Below are 466 nucleotides of genomic sequence, written 5' to 3' on the forward strand. Positions count from 1 at the left end.
TTAATATTCACTTTTATGAAGAATGGGAAGATATTTTGTTACCTAATATCTAACAATGTATTTCTAATAAGCATTCTTAAATCAAATCTGTTTAACCCATTATGTTGCAAATAAATCAAAATATGTTTTATTAGATTTTAATTGTAATTCTATTTTCCTCATACTAATGAGCACATATCTCTAGTGCTTCAAATAATGCAACTGGCAGATTTTTAGGTGAAAAATTCATTGTAAAATATTTCCTTTTTGCTAAATTCCTCAGACTACTGTGAAACTGGAAATGATGAAATTTGTGAAACTGTAAGGCAAAATACAATTGCGATTGTTACAATACACCAAAGTGTATTGCTGGTCTAAAAGGATTAGGAATGTAAGAAATGTTATGGTAGTTTACTGAACTCTGATATCATTAATATCAGAATTCTAGAGTACAGACATACACATTAGAGACTGGATCAACAACTCC

At 28.8% G+C, this 466-nt stretch overlaps 1 protein-coding gene across 1 annotated transcript in view; it reads right to left on the reverse strand.

Moving 5' to 3' along the window:
• Positions 1 to 466, reverse strand: part of LOC119589279 (methyltransferase-like protein 17, mitochondrial) — a gene marked incomplete in the record, with an annotated part of 19325 nt that overhangs the window by 15738 nt on the left and 3121 nt on the right.

Source organism: Penaeus monodon, chromosome 25, assembly GCF_015228065.2.
Source record: "Penaeus monodon isolate SGIC_2016 chromosome 25, NSTDA_Pmon_1, whole genome shotgun sequence".
NCBI classification, from domain to species: Eukaryota; Metazoa; Arthropoda; class Malacostraca; order Decapoda; family Penaeidae; genus Penaeus; species Penaeus monodon.